Source organism: Parus major, chromosome 8 (genome assembly GCF_001522545.3).
Source record: "Parus major isolate Abel chromosome 8, Parus_major1.1, whole genome shotgun sequence".
NCBI lineage: Eukaryota > Metazoa > Chordata > Aves > Passeriformes > Paridae > Parus > Parus major.
In genome coordinates, this window is record NC_031777.1 from 4,122,656 (window position 1) to 4,130,284 (window position 7,629).

Here is a 7,629-nt window from a genome sequence, read left to right on the forward strand (position 1 = left end):
ACATGGCTATGTGGCCACATATGCTCTAAGCCATCATCAGTTCAGATGTTTGGCACTGTTTGGCCTCAGATCTATTGGAGATTGATGTCCATAGGTCTAGATGGAGACAGGTCTAGCTCTGTCTCAAAAAAGATATACAGAATTGTGAAGTAGTTGCCTTCTGTTGGAATTAGTTCAGACTGAATATTTTTTCCATTGCCTTTATCTGATCATGTTAAGCAGACACTATAAAAACAATATTAATTAGTTTTAAAAGAAATAGACAACAGAGTATTGTCCTTTGCTGTATTTCTGTTGTGCTCCCCAGTTCAGTGAGTCCCCCAGTGAGACTCTCCCAAACCAGATGCTGCTTTGCTTGCTCCCCACCTTCCTCTCCCCCTTTCTGGGGATGGAGTTGAGAACTGGAGACACAAAAGGTGAAAATCACCAGTTGAGAACAATTTACTGGAAACAGCAATGAGAGAAGAAAACAAGCAGGAAAAGCAACAATATTAACAACAGGGGTGTCCAAAGAGAGGGTGAATTACATGCAAAATTCTCACCAGTCCTGGGACAAATGAAAACAACTGTGGACAACTTCCCTCCAGCCACCACGCTTCAACACCCTTGTCCTTTTTCCCTTTTCCCCTGCCCTGGCAATGACCTAAGGAGGAATAGAATCAAATAATATCCTGGGCATGCCCCCTTCCACTGGTCTGGGCTGGAAGCAGGACAACTTACTATCATGAATCCAGAAAAAAATTAGTATTTCTTGCTTAAGTGTAAAACAGTAACAGAGCATGCCAGCTATGCCCCTGTAGAAGTAGTGTAAGCTAAGTTATCACTGAAGAATTTCTTACTGCCTGTCAAATAGAGGAAATAAAATATAATCCAGAGATATCCTCTGAATAATTTTTTGTCTGAGTGTTAAGGTGCTGAAATTATTCTTGGGGACTCCATTCACATTCAACCAAAATGACTTGACATTTAGGCATATTTCTGCAACATCTTGCAGGTTAAAAGGTAAAACCAGGATAATTTGTTTCTGGTTGTCAAGCACAATAAATCATTGCTGCTATAGCTCACATAGGGAAAAATCTGTTCCTCAGTAATTTAATACTTAGAAGTAATAAAACATCCTTTAGTAAAAAAATGATGTAAATAAAACTAAATAAAACCAGGATTACTGAGGTAAATAGCAGACCACTGTCATGGACAGATGCAAAAACATGATCATTTGCACTCTAGTGAGACTGGAATTAGACTGGAAATGTATCATATCAATGATGATGTAATTGTGATGACTTGATCTTTATGAAATGCCTCAGGATGTGCTAGAGACATTACCAGTGAGTAAGAATAGGTGAGCCTTAGCCTGAATAATACACTTGAAGAGAAGGGAAGGAAATAGAAGAGAGGAAGTAGGAAAGGGGAAACAAAATAAAATTGGACTAAATGAATGTCAGGGGTTTCTCACATATGAGTTGACATCTATTGCTAGATCAGTTGTGCCTGGAGGTAGAAGATACCATGAGTTGAAACATTTGTTGAGCAAACAAATCTGGCAAGGATAGAAGTTGTCCTGAGTTCGTCCCTTACACTCGGGTGCTCCAATCCACATCAGTGCAGATTGATGACTCCTCAGAGTCTTTGAACAGTATCTTTCAGAAACCTCAGTATCCAACAGACATTTTTGCTTCTTGCTTCAAACCACAAATCAGCTTGTGTTGTGCATCTGAACTCTGTGCACCAGGCAAATGCAGGATAAAGACACTTCTGCTCCTCAACATTCAACTTTTTGATTTGTTTTTTAATAATCAGAGCTTGCATTGCTTAGAAAATTAGGAAATCATGAATCCTGCTGAAATCAATGCTTTGTCTGAGTGCATGCTTTATTCAGAGCTCCTGAATCCCTAATCCTTACATGGAGTTCTTTCCAAACAACCAGACAATCAGATACACTTTGGTTCAGAAAATATTCTTTACCTTCTCTGTATGTTACAGAAAACTGAGACAGCGTGTGCTTTGGTATTGAAGAGGACTCCTGCAATTATATAGACATAACATGAGACAGTTTCCCTCATAGGAAGATTATATTGCCATGGTAACCAAGAAAGGAAGTTGATTTAGCATTGGAGTTCACATTTTCCTCAATTTCTATATTAGTATTTGCTCATGGCAGTTACATCATTTAGAACCAAAGAACTTTAATCAAAGTTCTAAAATTTCTGGAAGCAGAGGGAGTTTGCTTACATTATGGGAAAGTAGTATTTCTCCATTCTAATGAGTAGACTTTAATATAATTGTAGAATGGTTTGGCTTAATCTTTAAAGATCCTCTGGACCAAGCCTCCTGCCATCAGCAGGCATAACTTCCACAATGGAAGACAGCAGAGTGGAGCAGTGACTTTTTTTTTGTGAACAATGCAGGAAATAGTTTTCTGTTGAACCTGCAATCTGTGGAAGTGAGCTGTCTTGGGGGAAGAGGAATCTGTTAATAATGATTGTCAATGAGGGTTATCCAGTCTACATTGCTCATCTGATTTCCCGATGCCACCATTACAATTTGGGATTATATCAAGCAGATCAGAAGTCAGCAAAAGTTCTTGGCGTGGGACAAAAAGAATTCCCACATGGCTTTAGTCAATACCTTTTCAAAGCATGAGATTAAAGTAGAGGATAACACATTCTGGAAAGAAGGTTTTGTCTTTGGTGATAATGTTACCATAGTGGGTTTTATTCTCTTGGTCACAAAGGATGATCCAGAAGGGACCTGTTCTCTCTCAATAAAAAGGGAAGAGTAGCTTTGCATTGACTCACCTGTTCAAGTGTGGCCATGTTCTGCTAAAAATATTTAAGAATGAACATTTTTTCAATGCTGAGCACTAACAGAAACAACTGAGAAAAATTATTGTTTGAAGTACTTTTTCCATTTTTTCCCCTTCCTTCTAGGTTTACTTTTCTATTTTAAACTCAATCTATATTGCACTCAAAGCCTTATATATAGGAAGTAAAGCCTCCTAGTATCTACAGCTGAGCTTGGTGTTATGTTCAGTGCCTAAGATCAAATTTCATTCTTTCTCAAGCAGAGTAAGATAGAGGAAATTGTGTTGAATCATCAGAATCCTCAGCCTTTACTGAGAGCAGTATGAAGTTCTGGTGGTCTCTTAATCTTGAGTACACTTCAGTCAATTTTTTCACCTTTCTATGACACAATTTTCCTCATTCTCATTAGTTCCTATATAAAACTTGCAAGTGGCACAATAGCCTCTGCTAGATTTGACTGATGTAAGAAGCTTTGCTCGTTAGCAAAAACTCCCTGGGTCTGTCAGGTCTTCATCACTTATGATACTCACAGAGCTTATGCTAAAAGAAGTTTCAAGGCAGTAGATATTTGAACACCAGGTGATTGATACAGCAAGCATGAGCTATCTCAGGCTGTCTCAAACCCAGACAAGTCCCGAGACTCTTTCTGGCCTGCGGAAGAAAATTTTTGCTAGTGATGGTAAAAATCATCATTAGTAGAAAAATTTATCAGAAAAAATTATCTAAAGAATAACACTCTGTGATATAAAACAAGAGAGAATCAGCAGGTAATGGTCAAGGTAGTAAAATAAGGCTAACTAAGCACATCTATCCAATTCCTTCAAAACTTTGTTCTTTATAAAAGGTGCATTCTCCAGGCAAGAAAAGAGCAACTTGTGTCTTCCTTGAAAATGAACTCAGTAGTTTCTGATATTCAGTTATAGACCATGGTGCTCAGATTCCATGCAAACTTCACAATGAGACAGAGAAATGAGGAGATCCTGTCTCAAAAACATCACCAGCTTTTGGACCTCCCTCCTGAGTTTTTCTCTTACCAGAAAAGAAACCTTTTATAAATTCATTCTTATTCACACCCAGTCTTTTGTGACCAAGAGTGTCTGTCCACTCCTCCTGAATGCCTCAAGGTTTTGGTATGATTTCCTTAATTAATATCCAAATTTTTTTCTTGAATCCTAATGTTTTTCATATTATCTTCTCATGAATAAACACCATTACATATCTTCTCATGAAGATAAAATGGGTATAGTCCTGCTTTTGATTCTTTCTAAAAATGAAAATTCTCAGAAGTAGGCTAAATATGATTTCTGCTTCAAAATCCATAACCTCTTCCAGCCACATTTCACATTTAATTGTAGTGACAGTCATGAGATAATTGCAATACAAAAAATCAATGTGAAAGCAACTGACCTAAACATTAGCAGTTAGTGAAGTGTCCAAAAGTTTCATCAAAACCTCAGACGAAGCATACCTAACATGTTAAATCAGATGAGAAAGTCTCTTGAAAGATAAGGTATCTTAGATTAAATTACAAGCCCAGACATCTTAAGCATTCTATTTTTTGGTGCCTGGCACCAGGTGAGAACATAATGTAAACACAATGTGGACATAGCTTGGTAGAACCTATGGATAATATCTATGATCAACCACAACATTATAAATAAATATGCTGAAATACCCAAGCACCCACAGAGTTCTAGACAGATTTAGGCTGCTTTCTGAATGTAACTAATGTTTATAAAAGAGACTATGATTTTCCCTCTCCTGGGAAACAAAATGTATTTCTAGGTTAACTAGACTGTCAGATTAACAAAAGCTGATTCTATAGATATGTATTAACAAAGAGATGCTTAAAATATAATTATTAAAAACCCCTCAAGGTCTCAGACCATTTACAGTGGGTATCTCACTCCGTCCAATAGTCCTATATAATAAAAAATTCCTAATATAACATAAATATTAATATTTAACATATTAATATATTATTAATAAATTAGAATAAGCAAACACAATATTATTAATTGTAATTATAAATAATACTTTAATGAAATATTAAATTAATATAACATTAATATATATAATAATGATTCCTAATAGTTTGGGTTATACAATAATATAATGTAAATAAATCCAAAATACCTATTTTAGAATTTGTTTTTACCTCTGGGTAATGCTAGTAAATTAAAATTTGTTTATTTCTTTGGCTGTGAAGGTATGAAGATACAGCTGGGATTCCCTCTTCATAGCACTCTAAATATTTTTCTTAGAAGTTAAAAAGAGTTTTTTTAGGTTTGTTGACTATTTAAAAAAATATTTATGTATCTATTTTTTAGTATTTCAGGAAATAAGTTTGTTACCTGGTCTTAGGTTCTCATTTATATGGTTTTCATCATGTAATTGATTTCTGAAGTTACCTGTACGGAGATAATGTAGTGAATATTGCTTGCATTAGTTGCCAGTATTTGCTTGAGATTGAATCCTGGCACATTTGAAAATATGGTAGTTTGAAAAGCTTTATGAAAGCATCTTTAACCATGTCAAACCTGGGAAAGAAACAGGAAGTTACAGCTGTGTCTGGAAATTCATTGTATGGAATGTCTACTGAGTCTGCATCTGTCTGAAATGTTCTTTATCCAGGGCTTATTTTCATGTTTCTCTGAAAATAAGAGAGTGCTTCTACTATTTCACTTGAAAGTGCAAATTCAAATGTGACTTTCTAACTCTGCTGAAGCAAAAAGCTGTATATTTGGAGGTATCATCTCTTTGAAATCAAACTCTTAGCATCATGGAAAGACTGAAAAAGGACTCATTTCTACTACATCACAGTTTCTATCCCGGTGTGGATCCCCGAGGGACACCACTCATTTCTGATTTGGATGTTGGCTGTTGACTGCTACTTTTTGGAAGCAACCACCCAGATATTTGATTCCTTATCCATTGAACAAAGTCCATCCTGCACGTCTGTGTCTCTCCAATTCAGTGAGAAGTGTGGTGTATGGAACCATGGAAAAGAAAAAATGAGCAGATGAATGTGTCTGTAGCTCTTCTGTTTTCCACTGATGCATCATAGAAAGACACTGTTCTAGACAGGCAGTGCCAATAAATTAGACATGATTCAGTCTGGTCAGTATTGATCAGAATTGATCAGTCTGATCCAGTGTTGCCTGGTTAACATTCATTTGTATCTTCATGCTTAAAGACTAATATTACAATATAGATAAGTTAAAATCACGTTGGGCAAGAAAAAGGCAGCTTCTCTTCCTGGAAAATATGCTTAGAGATGCTACTAAATGATTAGAAAATCTGATTAGATCTAATAAAGTAGTATTTTTACTTGCCACAAGTATTAATCCTAATAAAGCCTGAATCTGGTCCACTGAATCCTAAATTATATTATAGGATTTTACTATAAAACTACAGGAGAAGCTTGAATTGAAAGTTCACAAGAGTCTGCATAATGGCAAAATTCTAAACACGTTAAATATTACTCTCCATCTACTTTTTGCATAGGGTTTCCTATCAAGGTAACACCAAGGGAGGAATTCATCATCAGGCACCCCTTTCAGTTTTTTTAGATTCCAAATGTGCTGCTGGGAGAGCCCAGACACATGTGAAACCATTGATGGCAAATAGGTGATACTGGTTTTGCAGGCCTTATTTCTTAATAATATTAATGGAAATTGTGAGCTACTTTCAGCTCAGGTTCAGACTGATCTTCAATTGAAAAGGGTGAGAAAAAAGAAATACCTTATTGCACTTTTTATCTTAAATTCTTCTACCAGATTCTTCTACCAAAATCCTACCAAAATCACAAGACCAAATACCAGCATCAGGTTCAGGATGAAATAACAGAAGGCAAAGAGGGAATACAGAAAGCCAATGAAGACAACTATTCTTATTCAAAACTAATCTCTAAGCCTGCAAAATCTGCTTGTGTGTTTCAGCCACTCCAGCTTTTCATCCTGGGCCTTGTCCCAATATTAACTTTTCATGCATGTGTGTTCTTGAATCAAATTTCTTCAGTGTCACAAGACTGCCCGAGGCTCGACTTCAGATCAGGGATATTGGCAGCTACATTAAATATGAAGAAAAGGAAAGCATTTTTTAAAAAGCCCAAGAATAAAACCAGAAAGTAACAGGAAAGCTTTGTGACTAGGAAAACCCCACTGTTTCTGAAGTTCCTGCTGTAACACTGGAAATACCTCTGACAGATCTCAGCATTAAAATGATGTGGGAATTGAGACCATAGTCCCAATTGTATTCAGAGCAGCATCATAGCCTAGGAAGCACTGCTTTACCAAATATAACGGGGTTTTGAGTTCATTATTCATTTAGAGATAAAAGATGCCTTTGTAAAATTTTGTTCCCAGTAGAAGTAGTGTGTGAATCTGATACTATGAACCGTGTTCTGTCTTTTACAGACTCTTATCTGAGTTCATGAGTTAACCTTACATAAATACAATTTAAGAGATCTCCCTCATATGGGTGTCAGGGAAAAGTGTCATAGCTGTGCTGAATTCAATCTACACTTTACAGAACTCTGAGCACCTAATCTGTTCTAGAGCATTCTCCTCTATGTGGAGCCATATTTTATTTTTAAAACAAAATGAATTTTAATAAAATAGACTTTTTAATAAAAGAAAAGCTTTATTCTTAAAAATAGGAATACCTTTTGGAACTCCAACTTAAGTTTAATACTTTGGTATATGAGTTCTATGGGAAAACTGTTTACTAGATAATATTGTAACTTCTCCTGAGAAGAAATGAGTGACAGAAACACTGTTTATATCCTGGTTCCATGTTGCTCCAGAAAACAATTTAAGGGTGT